General features: G+C 34.8%; 1 long non-coding RNA gene across 2 annotated transcripts in view; it reads right to left on the reverse strand.

The window, feature by feature from the left end:
* The window catches only part of LOC309835544, a 31,141-nt gene extending 15,706 nt beyond the window's left edge, over positions 1 to 15,435 (reverse strand). For both annotated transcript variants that reach the window (XR_014298020.1, XR_014298021.1), the window contains exon 1: positions 15,395 to 15,435. This is a non-coding gene — a long non-coding RNA (uncharacterized lncRNA). The remainder of the gene's footprint in view (positions 1 to 15,394) is intronic.
* Positions 15,436 to 15,878: the final 443 nt, after the last annotated feature.

Below are 15,878 nucleotides of genomic sequence, written 5' to 3' on the forward strand. Positions count from 1 at the left end.
CCTAGTGTCACCAGAAAGAGAATTCATTTCTCCCATCTTGCTTTTGCAGACATCAGAATCAGAGTTCACCCCCTTCCTATCTGCCTTTCTCACTTTTTCTATGGGTCTCATTTTCCTATTATTGTCATGCTCCCACTGAGCTCTTAAGATATTCAAGCAGTCCTGGGGCTACCATCATTGATGCTGGTTTATCAATAACCATCTATCCTGAAGTAAAACTTGCTCCAAAGGGCCACATGGCCAGTTTGAGAGCAGAAAAGCTTTCTATCCTCATGTAAGAAGAACCTTAGAGAAAAATAAAGTGAAAATCTGATAACAGTATGGTTACTATAAAAATAGGATTTGCAAGTATGATATTTATAAGAATGTAATAAAAAAACCCTCATATTTAGCAGAAAGGTAGCTTATGGGTCACACAAAGAACCGTCCTGAAACCAACAGTAAATTCTCACATTCATTTGAAATACAGATATAAAAGGACTGGGAGTTTGGCGTTAGCAGATGTAAACTAGTATATATAGGATGGATAAACAACAAGGTCCTACTTTATAGCACAGGGAACATATTTAATATCCTGTCATAAACCATCAAGGAAAAGAATACAAAAAAAAGGAATGTCTACATGTGTATAACTGAGTCACTGCTATACAGCAGAGATTGGCACATTGTAAATCAACTATACTTTAATAAAAAATTTAAAAAAGAAACAGACAATGATCATTAACTTCTCAGCATCTGAAAAGCAGGGGAAAAAAGAGTAATAAAAAATAAGTCAAAGACATTTGTACAAGTCATAACTGGGAAATTTCCTACAACTGTGAGCAAAACAACAAAATGAGACTTGAATATGTATTCAGATAGTTACTGATGGAAAAGTGTGGGCAAAAAACAAGAGATGAGATCACAATCATTTAATTTCCTAAGAAAAGGACATAAGAGAATACATAGTAGAGCTCTTTCAACCCAAAACTCTGGTGGTGACATTGACCTTCCTGAAAGGCATTCCTCACTCTCAGACACCCCAAAGGGAAATGAACCACAGGGAATGAATCTGTAATCAGGCCACAGGGGAGATTTTAAATATTAAAATTTGCTTTTCAATTCTTTGTTTGTTTTTGCCTCTGGCAATATCTGTATCTAAAACAAGGAGTCTTGCCCCATTCACTATCAAAACAAAATACAAAAGCAAAAAACCCCCACCACTCTGAGTCTATCTCATTCCACTTTTCCTAAGTAGTTAATGATTTCCAATGCATGGGATTAGGAGATCTTAGAACTGCTGGGCTACTAGCTCTGCCTTCTCCGAGGTACCTCTACAAAGCAGATCACTGAACATTCATCTACCTTAACTGGTGCCTTAGATTTCTTTCTCCTATTGGAATAAATGGGGTTCTGAGCACAAGCAAGAGTCGAAATTCTGGAAAGCAGAGGCTCCAGACACCATACACAGCTCTATCAAGAAACTGAGATGATTTTGAAACTGAGATGGATTGTAGCCTATATGAAATTTATTTTATGAACTACTTATTCTAGCACTAAATAATATCTTCATGCAAATTATGCTTTGCTCTAACCTCTGCATTCTTTATTCTCTGCATAATGAAAACAAATCCCTGAAAATATTCGTTTAATTGGTATAGTACTTCATTCCTTTTGCTGTTTTCACATGTCCCAATGGTGCCTTGTATAGACACACTAAAACTTTATCTGCAAAGTATAATTTTCCATCGCGATGAATGAGAGACTATTTACATCTGGGTAGTATGTGGTTGCAATAGCACTGGAAAACAAAAGTCAGATCACAAATCCCTTTCTCAAAGGCAAATACAGATCAGTTTCTACTTTTGATCCAGGCAGAAAGCCAAACCTAGAATAAGAGAAGCCATATGTATGTCTGAGAGAAAGTTGCCTACATAAGTAGGGATTTCCCCCAAATAATGAAGTTAACTTTATGATGGCTTTTGGAGGATGATGAAAATGTAATGGTCAGACTACAAAACTTTAAAAATGTTTTCCAAATACTTGGAGGTAATTTTTTAAAAAGAAGAAACAGCATGATAAAGGGGCCACAGCCTTCGTCAAGACTGATTAATACAAAAAGGGCAGCTATGGTATTTAAAGGTTCACCAGTTTCCCTACACTCAAATGCAGATGAAACTTGTTCCCAGATATTTATATCCATGTCCAAAAGAAGAAATATCTCTGACTAAATAGGAGAGAGTCTGTAAAACTGCCCACCCTCATGCCCTTTCTGATTTTCATTTATGCTTAAAGATCATAAAAACAAGTGAGTAATTCTAGAATTACTATCAGAAACCCTCTTTTAGATACATCAGGTCAGTTCAAGAAGATTGATCCTAACATCCCCAGTCTGGGAAGAGTCTAAAGGTCTTCTAAACAAGTGGTTCTCAACTGAGAGCAATTTGGTCCCTAAGGAACATCTGGCATGTCTGGAGACATTTTTGATGGTCACAGTTGGAGTGGGGGGGAAGTGCTACTGGCATCTAATAAGTAGAGGCCTGGAATGCTGCAAAACATCATACATTGCACAGGACAGTCCTTGACAAGAAAGAATTAGGGCCCAAAATATTAAGTGCAGAGAATAAGAAACACTGTTTTTAGATCAGTGTCCCCTGGATCAGCCCAATATGTGAGGAAGAACGATCTTACTGATTTCTGACCTTGGAGGTCCTCATTGTAAGCAGACGTTTAGAGCCATGTTCCCCCTGGTTTTGGATGTATTCAACTGGTGGCGTTTCTGTCCCTATTTCTAAGCTGTGTGGTCTTTCTTGTAAGCAACTATTTGGAGACTATTGCCCTACTCCTTCCTTGTAGCAGACCTGTCAGATCCTGACCTGTTGTGGCCTAAAAAGAAAGGCACAAAAGGGAGGCTAGAACTATATTAGCTGATTTATTTGGCTTTTCTCAGCCCACGTAGAATATTCTAAATTAAGAGAAATAACATTTGGAATTTACTTCCACCTCGAGGCCAAGCAGTATGTTTGACCATGACTATAAACAAAAATAAATTTGAAGAATAGTTTGGATATTTAAATTCCACTTCATAGTATGCAATTATATGTATGAATTCCCAAACTGATTTATTTAATCAAGGAAATGATTACATAGCATATAACAAAACCCAAAAATATGTCTATATTTTCCTCTATTTGAAAACATTTAAATATGTCTTTTTTTAAAACAGTGCAAAGTGGCCAATGTTTTTTTCTTGAGAAGAAAAAAAAATATTCTGGGAGAATGTACTGCATTAATTTTGGTGTTAAATAATGGTGAAAATAACATCTGTGTATATTTTTTGTCTGTCTGTAACTATCTTGCTTAACAAAATAGTAGATTGGAAACTTTTTGTTGGTTCGCCAATTATTCATTTGAAGTTTGGTCCATGAAACTCCAAATTCTGGAATCACTGTTCTAGTCCAGCCAGCAACAAACACTTCACAACCAAATAATCAGAGTCTTTGCTTAAGCAATTCTAATGGTGAGGAATGTCATATTTGGCCAGTCCTACTGGAAAGTTCTTTATGGTGAGGTGAAACATAATGTTTGTAATCATCTCCTTGCAATTTCTTGGCTATTGTTCTACCCTTCAGGCCCCAGAAAACTATATCCAAATCCTACTTCTATAAGACAGCAATAGGCAATGATGAGGAAGAGTTCATGCCCATCTTGAACTCTGTCTTCTCTGAGCCAGGCACATGACACAACTCGAGTTCCTCTCATCATTCTGGTCCTTGTCCTCTAAACAGCTTCCAGTTTCTATAAAATTGACCACCATAAGCTTTGACTGAAGCAAAGTTGAATAGTACTACCATTTTTCTGTTTCTGACATTTCACTCATACCATTCAGCTTTAGGACAAATTAGGTTTGTTGGCAAGTTTTAGTAGTATTGATACACGAAATTATAGTCAAATCAAATCAGAGATTTAAATAAATTCTTCTTTTAACCCACATGCCCCCTACTGTGTATATATCCAATTATTGTGGTTTCTATTTGATTTAAGGTTAGGATTTTTAAAAATTTACCTCTCCTATTTTTATCTTGTCATTGTCAGCACATTATTCCACCCTGCTGAGATTTTAAAAAATATTTTTATTATAAACTATTTCAAACATATGAAAAATTAGACTAGTGTAATGAAAACCCATGTGCCCAAACTCAGATATGATAAATATTAACATTATTCCATATTTTCTTTTGGTTATTATATTTTTTAGAAAACCAAACATTAAATATAGTTACAGCCCATCTGATGGCTCTGGAAATCCCATCCCCTTCCCTCTCTCCTCAGTAAAACCACTATCCTGAAGGTGCTCTGTATCCTTCTCAACACAGATTTATATACCTAATCCTATATAGAGAGATAGCTATAGACCATATGTATAGATAAAATTTAAATATATGTTATCATAGAATATAAATCACTCTCTAACTTGGTTTTTTAAATTCAACTCTTGCTTCTGGTACTTATCCTTGTTGAAACATGAAGTACCAGCTCTTTCGTTTTCAATTGTCCATTTATCCAGTCTCTTATTTTTTCTATTTCAAACAATGCTAGTGTGAGCATCCCTAAACACATCACCTTCTGTCTCTGTATAATAGTTGCTCTAGGACAGACATCCAGAAGTAAAATTTCTGAGTTGCAGTTATGTATCATCACTGTTAATAGATATTTTCAAATTGCTTTTTAAATCAATAGTACTAATTTATGTTTCCACTAATAGTGACTGAGAATTTGTGTTACTCCACATCCGTGGCAATACTTGATATTATGGATTCAATTGTGTCCTCCTCCAAAATTCATTTAAAAAATCATGTTGAAAATTTATGTTGCAGTCTTAACCACCAGTGCCTCAAATGTGACCGTATTTGGAAATAGGCTCATTGCAGATGAATCTAATTAAGATAGGATCATATTAGAGTAGGCTAGGCTCCTAATCCAATGACTGATGTCCTTATAAAAAGAGGAAATTTGGATACAGAGACATACATACAGGGAGAAAGCCATGTAAAGATAAAGGCAGACAGAGACTGGGGTGATGTAACAGATACCGAGGAACACCAAAGATTGCTAGAGAACCACCAGAAGCTAGGAGAAATCATAGAACCAATTCTCCCTCATAGCTCCCTGAAAGAGCCAAACCTACCAACTTGATCTGAGACTTCTAGGCTGCAGAACTATGAACAACAAATTTCTATTGTCCAAACCATGCAGTTGTGATACTTTGTTACACCAGCTCTAGCAAACCAATACACTTGCTATCGCATGACTTTTTAAATGTAATAGATATAAAAGAGAATCTTATTTTAATTTTCTTTCACTAATGATACTGAGCATATATATATTGCTAATTTGGATTCCCTCTTCAGAAAATTATCTTTTTAATCTCCTTTGTCTACTTTTTAACTGACTTTCAATTTTGATGATATTTTTACACAAATATTTTAAATTATTCAACAATACTTTTATGAAACAGGTTCTTGGTGTCATAGTTAAAAATGTTTCCTATTCTGAGGCTTTAATATCTTCTATAATTTCTTCTAACAATTTAAAGTTTTGATTTTTACAATTTGTTCTTTAATCTACCTGAAATTGGATTTTATATATGAAATAAGGTAGCAATTTATTGTTTTTTACATTTAGATCATCAATTTCCCAAGAACCATTTATAATTCTCAGTTCTTTTTCATTAATTTGTATTAACACTTCTGTCATAGTACGTATTCTTACGTATACATGACCTTGTTTCTGGGCTCTCTATTCTATTTGTCTGTTCATCTAATTCTATTCTAATACTGTGCTATCTTAACTATTATAGCCATGTAGAAAGTTTTCACTGATGTTAAGGAAAAATTATACTATCATTTTCTTCTCAATTTCTAATTTCATTGCATTGTCATTAGAAAACATAACTAGCATCATATTGAATATACAGTAGAATATTAAAATGCGTCTCTTTCTATCTATTTTATTTTATTTATTTATTTATTTTTAACATCTTTATTGGGGTATAATTGCTTTACAATGCTGTGTTAGTTTCTGCTTTATAACAAAGTGAATCAGTCATACATAAACATATGTTCCCATATGTCTTCCCTCTTTCTATCTATTTTAAAAGAGTCCCTGAGGCCAAGAACAAAATGAAGTACCTATTCTGAAGTGAAGGAGTAAATACCTTTGAAACAGTTTTGAAGTAGCTGGTAACACTCAGCCCAAAACCACATCAAGGACAATTATCTTCAGGTTAAAAAGGTAAGGAGAGAAAACTTTCATGGTAAAAATTTTAGAATAGCAATTTTTTCCTCTCCCCGAATAGGTTAAAAAAAAAAAAAAGAGATGTCCCTTTATGCCTAATGAGGAATTTTAAGGAGCACTGGAGAGCTTGATGCCAGTCTTCTGGAGCTCGAAGAGCAATGCTGCAGAAGGAAGGGAACATTGACCACTAGAGGCAGAAGCTAAGTGTGAAGGGAAAAGGTAATAAGCAGCCAGCCAACGAGTCACTGCCTATACCAGAGAGTCATAGCCAAGTAAGGAACCCCTTGGAACTATTCTCAAGAGAAACGTTCAACTTTGAGCATCCACTGACCATCAATACGGATGTGGAAAATAGGCATAGGAGGCTTTGAAAAGTTCGCACCTATTCCTGGGTATCTAGAAGGCTGCACATATGTTGAGGGTTGTGCGCATGCTCAGGGCTGTCTACGTGCCCCAGAAAGACCTGAGAAAGCCCTCTGCAGTTACCTCTGGCTGACCTTGACTTCAAGGAAATAAAGGGTAAGGCAGAGTTGTAAAGTGCCTGGCTGACTGTGGAAAGCTTGTATGAACATGCACACACAGACCCTTGGCAAAGACTGGGAGACTTATTGGTTCCAGGCATTTAAGGAAATCATTGTCCAATCATAATCTGAGCTTCAACTGAGTAGAGACTTCAGTGATTCCACACAACAAAGATCACAGAATTTACAGAAATAGTTCAGGAACATCACTAAGCAAACAAACACCAACAATGACAAAAAATAGTAAAAACAAAGTCTGAGGGAGCAGAAGATTAGATTTTCAAAGTTGCCACATTATGCAAAATGTCCAGTTTTCAACAAAAAATAACTATGGGACATGGAACAAACAAGGAAGTGTTGGTCCATACACAGAAAAACCATCAGTCAATAGAAACTGTTCCTGAAGACACACAGTTGTTGTACTTAATAGACAAGATTTAATCAACTATTTTAAATATGTTTAAAATACATATGTTTAAAATAAGAACTAAAGGAATTCATGCCTCAAGAACTAAAGGAAAGTATGAGAACAACTTCTCCCCAGGTAGAGATTATCAATAGAGACAGAATAAAGAGAAATTCTGGAGTTGAAAAGTACAATATTTGAAATGAAAATTTCACCATAGGGACTCAAAAGGAGATTTGAGCTGGAAGAAAAAAGAATCAATGAACTTGAAGATAGCTCAAGAATAGAACTGAGGAACAGAGGGAAGAAAATGAATACAGCCTCAGAGACCTGTGGGATGCATTCAAGTGTTTCAACATACAAATAATAAAAGGAAAGAGAGAGAAGGGCAAAAGAATATTTGAAGAAATAATGGCTGAACACCCCCTGATTTATGAGAAACATAAATTTACACATCCAAGAAGCTCAACAAACTTCAGGTAGGAGAAACTCAAATACATTCACACCTAGACACATCATGATCAAACTGTTGAAAACCAAAGATAAAGAAGGATTCTTGACATTGAGTAATTATTTAGAAAACTGACATTTTTGCTTTAAATTTTTTCCAAAAGTACTAAACATTGAAAATTCAAATATTCTACAAAAGGCATTATATACAAATGTCAAATTATTATGAATGTATTAATAATAGGAAACATTCTGTGTCTCACCCAGTCTGACTTTGGACACCCTACAAATACTGATTGAATCTACCTCACTTGACCTTGATAATACATAGAATCATCTGGAATAGAATCATGTTGATTGCAGAATCTTTTTATCCTCTGTGACAAATGATTCCTACCCAGACCGATCTTAGTCACAGTGCCAATACTCAGTCATAGATGTGTTCAGAGTATGCATATCCTAGAGTACAAACAAGTCCCAGTCTTACAAACAACCCTCCGCCCTACTGCCAGTGATACAATGAACTTTAAAGGGCCCATAGCAAAAAGGACACAGAGGAGGAGCCACATACACTGAGAAAAAAATTACAACATAATTTTACAGTTGGTTCTACCCACTAGAAACAGCCACAGAAAAAGTGATAAATTATAAAGAAGAGAAAATCAGCCCATCCATAAGCCCCGCCCCCACCAAAAAAACCCTCCTGTCATATATTTAGTTAAAAATTAAGCAAAAATTATTCTCAGTGTATTACTTCCTTTATAGGTCCCTTTATAGGTCTTCAATGTCATGTTTCCTTTGTTTTTCTGAACAAATACCATGGATCCCCCTCTATTCAAATATATATTTGACTTTCTTGTGAATATATTGTATTAGAACTCTCTTTTCAAATAGCATCTTTATCTTTTGTTAACTTTTCATAAGTACTACCTTCCCCATCCTTGATGAGCATCAGGACATTTTATCTTTATCTATCTGAATGTCTAGAGACTCTCCACCCTTGCTCCAAAGGCAGAGCTTGCAGAGAGTTTGGGGTATAGTCAGATATAGTAGCAAGCCTGTAATTCTGAATTGTTAAGAAGGATTTGGGGGTTATTATCTCTCATTATTCTATTGGCTAGCATATATCAGCTGGGTGTTTTTTCTGTTCCACTTGGCATTGTCTGGGATCACTTATTTGGGGCTAGAGTTTCCAAGTTGACCTTATTTGCATGTTTGGTATCTTATGCAAGCTGGGCCTCTCTATCTGGAAGGTCACACTTTTTTAGCTGGTGCCTTAGGCTGTAAGAGAGTGAGTGCAGACGCTTCCAAGACTCTTAAGGGCTAAGCCTAAATTGGTATAACATTTCTTCTGTTATATGCTATTAATCAAAGGAAGTTATAGTTCAGTTCATTCCAGGAATATAAGGTTGGCTCAGTATATGAACATTAATCAATATAATACACCATATTAACAGAATAAAGGATTAAAAACACATTATCATCTCAATAGATGTAGAAAAAGCATTTGACAAAACCCAACACCCTTTATTATAAAAACACTCAATAAACTAGGAATAGAAGGGAACTTCCTCAACCAGGTAAAGGACATCTATGAAAAATTCACTGCTAACTTCATACTTAGAGATACCAAAAGTCTTTCTCCTAAAATTAGGAAAAAGACAAGGATGTCTGCTCTTGCTACACCTATTCAACATTGTGCTGGAGGCTATAGCAAGAGCAATTAGACAAGAAGAAAAAATAAAAGGCATCCAGATTGGCAGAAATTCTTGAAATTCAACAACAAAAGGACAAATAACCCAATGAAAATATGGGCAAAGAAATAATTCTCCAAAGAAGATATACAAAAAACTATTAGGGAAAAGCAAGTCAAAACCACAATGAGATACCACTTCCCACCTACTAGGATGACCGTTATAAAAAAGACGAACAAATAAGTGAAGGTGAAGATGTGCAAACTCTCGTGTATTGCTGATGAGAATGAAAACAATGCAGCTGCTTTCAAAAACAGTTTGACAATTCTTCAAGAAGTTCAACATAGTTAACTTATAACTCTGCAATTCTACTCCTAGGTATATAGCTAAGAAAGATGAAAGCATATATTCTTATAAAAACTTGTATCCAGATGTTTATAGTAGCCAAATATTTCATTAAAGCCAAAATGTAGAAACAACCCAAATGTTCAACTGATGAATAAACAAAATATGGTATATCCATACAATGGAATATTATTCAGCTCTAAAAAGAATGAAGTACTGATACGTTACAACACGGAAGAACCTGGAAGATACTATGCTACGTGAAAGAAGCCAGACATGAAAAACAACATATTGTATGATTTCATTTATATGAAATGTTTAGAATGGGCAAACCCATAGAGGTGGAGAAAGCAGCTTGGTGGTTGCCAGGGGCTGGGGGTACAGGGCAATGAGTAACTGCTTAATGGGTACAGAGTTTCCTTTGGGGGTGATTAAGATGTTTTAGAACTAGATTGAAGTAGTAGTTTCACAGATATATAGATATACTAAAAACCACCCAACTGTACACTTTAAAAGTGATTTTTATGAAATGTGAATAATATCTCATAAAAAAATGACAATGTAAGTTGCCACATAAAAAGGCGGGAGTAATGTGATTGCCTCAATAAAGACAAAAATTTTTTGAAAAACTTCCAAATTAGAAAAAAAAATCACAAACTAGGATGGAAGGAGACCACCTTAACTTGTTAAAGTTTATATTCACACCCACACACAGAAAACCCAACTATGATAAACAGAACATTTACAGGAAAACTTAAAAGTTACTCCATTTTAAAGAACAAGGATGTCCACCGACAACAGTGTCATTTAACATAGTACCAGAACTCCTGGCCAATACTATAAAGTATTATAATAATAGCAGCAACAACAATGATGAGGAGGAGGAACTAAGGTGTAACGCAAGATATAAAAATGTTGTTTGCAGATAATCTCATCATCTACCTAGACAAACCAACTAAATTAAAAAACAGGAAGAGTAAGGGAGTTCAGCGAGGTTGACAGAGACAAACTCAATATACAAAAACCAATGGCATTCTCTATAACAGCAAAAACAAACTATAAAATACAGTATGTATATATCTTTCCAATAGCAACAAAAACTTAAGGTACCTAGGCATTTTCTTTATCAAGAATACACAAGGGTGGGCTTCCCTGGTGGCGCAGTGGTTGAGAGTCCGCCTGCCGATGCAGGGGACACGGGTTCGTGCCCCGGTCCGGGAAGATCCCACATGCCGCGGAGCGGCTGGGCCCGTGAGCCATGGCCGCTGAGCCTGCGCGGCCGAAGCCTGTGCTCTGCAGCAGAAAAGGCCACGGCAGTGAGAGGCCTGCGTATCGGAAAAAAAAAAAAAAAAAAAAGAATACACAAGGGCTTCCCTGGTGGCGCAGTGGTTGAGAGTCTGCCTGCCGATGCATGGGACACGGGTTCGTGCCCCAGTCTGGGAAGATTCCACATGCCGCGGAGCGGCTGGGCCCGTGAGCCATGGCCGCTGAGCCTGCGCTCCGCAACGGAAGAGGCCACAACAGTGAGAGGCCCGCGTACCGGGAAAAAAAAAAAAGAAGACACAAAACTTCACTGAAGTATGTAGATAATTACCTGAATAAATGGAGTATATTCTGTTCTATGGATAAGTCCACTTAGCATTATAAAAATATCAGTTCTCCACAATTTCATCTATAAACTCAACTGAATCCAAAAAAAATCCATGTGGAATATTTAAAGAAAAAGCCAAAAATATTCTAAAACTTACATGAACAAATACAAGTTTGCAAATAACTAAGTTGACCTACATTAAAAAAAGCAAAGATGGACACTTGCTTTTCCAGTTATTATATAATAACCAGTAAATAGACAAATGGACAGATGGATCAAAAGAGAAAGCTTGGAGACAGACCCATGAACACATAGGAACTTAACACATGATAAAGATGGCATCATACATTAATGTACTAAATGGAAGGAACAGATAATTTATTAGATGGTTTGGGGAAAGTTGTTCACTATACAGAGAAAAATTCAAATAAGTTCATTTGTTAATATAATTTGCAAAGATGGAATCATGGTTTATAAAATACCTATATGTAAAAGTTAAATTATAAAACTAATTATCGATGATGTGAGAAACTATCTTTGTGACAGTGGAGTGGAAATGAACTTTTTAAACAATCTTAAAGCATGGAATATCAGACAAAAATTTTTTAATTGCTTAACCTGATTATATCAAAATAATGGCTATTGATTAGGGAACATGATGGCAAAATTAACAATGTCTGAAATCAATCAGAGACTCTTTCAGATGAGAAGTCAGTGAACTTTTTCCATAAAGGGATAGCTAGTAAATATTTTAGGCTTTGTGAGTCATATAATCTCTGTTGGAACTAAACTCTAAATTCCGTCATTGTAGCATAAAGCCAGCAACATACAATACGTAAATGAATGAGCATGGCTACGTTCAATACAACTTTATTTATGGACACTAAAATTTGACTTTATATAATTTTCATGGGTCACAAAGTATTATTCTCTTCATTTTTTACCCTATCATTTAAAAATGTAAACTTCATTCTTAGCCTGTTGGCTGTATGAAAAGAGATAGCAAGTCAGTTTTGGGCCAGAGACCAAGATTTGCTGACCCTTGGTCTAGACTGTAAACGAAGCTTTGCAAATGAACAAGACAAAAGAAGAATAGCAATTCCAAAAAGGCAAAAGGTAAAAGCAAGCAAAATATAAAAAGTGAAATTTAAAAGGCCTCAACCTTTAAATATACACTCAGACTAACTAATAATCAGAAAAATAAAATGAGATATCATTTTATACCCTTCAGACTGTCAAAAATTAGAAAGCTGGATAAGGCCAAATGTTGGCTGGAATTAGAGACATAGGGATCTTCATGCCTTGCTGGTGGAAGTGCAGACTGTGTAATGCTTCTGAGAAATCTGTTAAATTAAGTATATTGATATCCTTCCATCTGGGTATCCTTCTCTTGCCTCTATAAGAAGTAAGTCTGTAAGGTCTGTAAGGGGAAATATATAAGGAAATTTATGCAGATTTGTTGCAGGGAGTTGAACATGATCTGGGTGCCCATTGTTGATAGAATAAATGGATAAACATGGTAGATACATACATACTACTAATGAGAACCAAGCCAATTTTGAACAACAAAATTGATAGTCATATAAGCACAGTATTTTGTGAAAAAGTGAGAAACAGGTGAAGATGTAATTTATGTTACCATTTATGAAAATTAAAAAATAACAATGTACATAAAACAATTCATGTTTCACAGGCATATATACAAACCAAAGGACACCTGCCAAACTAGTTAGAATTGAGCTTGGGATGTGGGAGGGGAACAGGTGGAATAGAAAATGAGGATTAAAAGGAATAAATATATAAATCAAACAAAGAGAGTAGGGCCTTACAGGACCATCAGTGATCCTGCACTGTGTATTGAGGTGTGTGATTCCCTCAGTCCTTTGCCTCTGAGGTTGATAGACATACACAAACAAATAAAAAGCACAAATTACTGAAAACATTATAGTGGGGGATATAACAGATAACTTTCAATCTTTAACAGATGAAGCACACAAACAAGAAGAGGAAGAAATAAAAGGTTTTTGCGTAAATAAATAAAGTTAAATAAAAAGATATAACTAACTTCCTATCCTACAAAGGAAAGAAAGACTTTCATATTTTGTCAAGGGACATTTGCTAAAATCAATCATCTCTTCAACCTTAAATAAAACCTTAAAATCTATAATTCTCCATAATGTAAAAAAGTTAAACATTAAAACACAATAAAATAAAGCAAATCCCAACCATGGGAACTAAAACTTAATTTTCTAACCATAAGAACAAAGAGAAAATCTAAAACAACAGCAGTGACAATTTATACAATAATAAAAATGATACTACCATATCAAAAGGTATAGAATGACAAAGGTATAGTAAAAGTAACTTTATATCCCAAATTAACTACTAAAAAGAAATGAAACAAAAAAAGACTTACACCTAACTACCTATAAAAAGAATAAAATTTGTCATTAATAATTGAAGGAGAGTTTTCCAGACAAGCAAAAGCTAAAGGAGTTCATCACCACTAGACCAGCCTTACAAAGCATGTTAAAGGGACTTTTTAAAGCTGAAATGAAAGGTGTTTGGTAAAGAGTAACAGGAAAATATATGAAAATACAAATCTCACTGGTAAAGGTAAATATATAGTAAAATTCAGAATAATCTAACGTTGTAAAGTAGTACATTAATCATTTATAAGTCTAGTATGAAGGTTAAAAGACAAAAGTAGTATATATAACTATAACTACAATGGTTAATGATATACTATATAAAATGATGTAAATTGACATTAAAAACATAAAATGTGTGTGTGGGTACATATATAGAGCTTTGGGATGCATTCCAACTTAAGTTGTTATTAACTTAAAATAGACTCTTATAAGTTGTTTTACATGAGCCCCATGTTAACCACAAGGCAAAAATCTATAGTAGATACACAAAGAAAGGAAGCTAAGCATAGCACTACAGAACATCACCATCAAAAGGAATACAGCAAGAGAAGAAAGGACAGAGAAACTACAAAACAGCCAGAAAGCAATTAACAAAATGGCAATAAGTATATACCTATCAATAATTACTAAATGTGAATGAACTAAATTTTCAAATCAAAGGACATAGAGTAGCTAAATGGATAAAAATCAAGACCCATCTTTATGTCGCCTACAGAAGACATATTTCAGATATAGGGACACACAGACTGAAAATAACGGTATGAAAAAAGATATTCCATGCAAATGGAAACCAACAGAAATCTGGGGCAGCATACTGGTATTAGACAAAATAGACTTTAAGACAAAGACTTTAAAAAGATACAAGGAAGGTCATTACATGATAATAAAGTGCTCAATTCAAGAAGAGGATATAACATTTATAAATATCTATGCACCCAACATAAGAGCATCTAAGTATATAAAGCAAATATTAACAGACCTAAATGGAAAAATAGATAGTACAATAATAGTAAGGGACTTTAATACCCCACTTTCACCAATGGATAGATGATCCTGTTAGAAAATCAATGAGGAAACATTGGCCTTAAACAACATGTTAGATCTAATGGACTTAACAGATATTTTCAGAACGTTCCATACAAAAGCAACAGAATACACATTTTTCTCAAGGGCACATGGAACTTTCTCCAGGAGAGATCATAAGTTAGGCCACAACACAAGTCTTAATAAATTTAAGAAGACTGAAATCCTATCAAGCATCTTTTCTGACCTTATTGGTATGAAATTAGAAGTCAATTACAAGAATAAAAGTGGTACCAAATGTAAAATAGATAGCTAGTGGGAAGCAGCTGCATAGCACAGGGAGATCAGCTCAGTGCTTTGTGTCCACCTAGAGGGGTGGGATAGGGAGGGTGGGAGGGAGATGCAAGAGGGAGGAGATATAGGGATATAGGTATATGTATAGCTGATTCACTTTGTTATACAGCAGAAACCAACACACCATTGTAAAGCAATTATACTCCAATAAAGATGTTAAAAAAAATTTTAAAAAAGAATAAAAGTGGAGTATTTACAAATACGTGGAAATGAAACAACATGCTGCTGAGTAGAAGGTCAAAGAAGAAATCAAGAGAAATTTTTTAAATCTTGAGACAAATGAAAATATAAAAGCAACATACCAAAACTTATGGGATGCAGCAGAGCCATTCTAAGATGAAAGTTCCTAGTGATAAATGCCTAGACCAAGAAATAAGAAAAATCTCAAATAAACAACTTAACTTTATACTTCAAGGAACTAGAAAAAGAACAATTGAAGCCCAAAGGTAGTACAGGCACAGCTCATTTTATTGAGCTTCACTTTATTGAACTTCATGGATATTGCATTTTTTACAAATTAAAGGTTTGTGGCAATGTTGCACTAAACAAATCTATCTGTGCCATTTTTCCAAAAGCATTTGTTCACTTTGTGTCTCTGTGTCAGATTTTGGTAATTCTCACAATATTTTAAATCCCCACCAGCAAAAGATTATAACTGCTGAAGGCTCAGATGATGTTTAGCATTTTTTAGCAATAAAGTATTTCTTAATTAAGATATATACTTTGTTTTTTAAGACATAATTCTATTGCACACTTAATAGACTAAGATAGAGTGTAAACATAACT

Source organism: Grampus griseus (genome assembly GCF_964374135.1).
Source record: "Grampus griseus genome assembly, chromosome: 17".
Taxonomy (NCBI): Eukaryota; Metazoa; Chordata; class Mammalia; order Artiodactyla; family Delphinidae; genus Grampus; species Grampus griseus.